Raw genomic sequence first — 224 nt, forward strand, 5'->3', positions numbered from 1 at the left:
GGGGGATATGGGGTGGGGGTGGGGGGCCGCCCCCAGCTCGTCTTTCCCTCCCACGCACGTCGGCTCCCCGCGGCCCCAAGCCCTCCTGGGGGCGCGGACAGCGTCAGTGCCGGGGGTCGCCCTGCGGCTCCCCGGGGCAGCGGGGCGGGGGGTGACCCGTTCGCCGTCCGGCCAAGGCTTCCCCGCGCTGCGGCGGCTTAATGAGTAACCGCGCCTCCGCCTCC

This window comes from Canis lupus, chromosome 18 (genome assembly GCF_003254725.2).
Source record: "Canis lupus dingo isolate Sandy chromosome 18, ASM325472v2, whole genome shotgun sequence".
NCBI classification, from domain to species: Eukaryota; Metazoa; Chordata; class Mammalia; order Carnivora; family Canidae; genus Canis; species Canis lupus.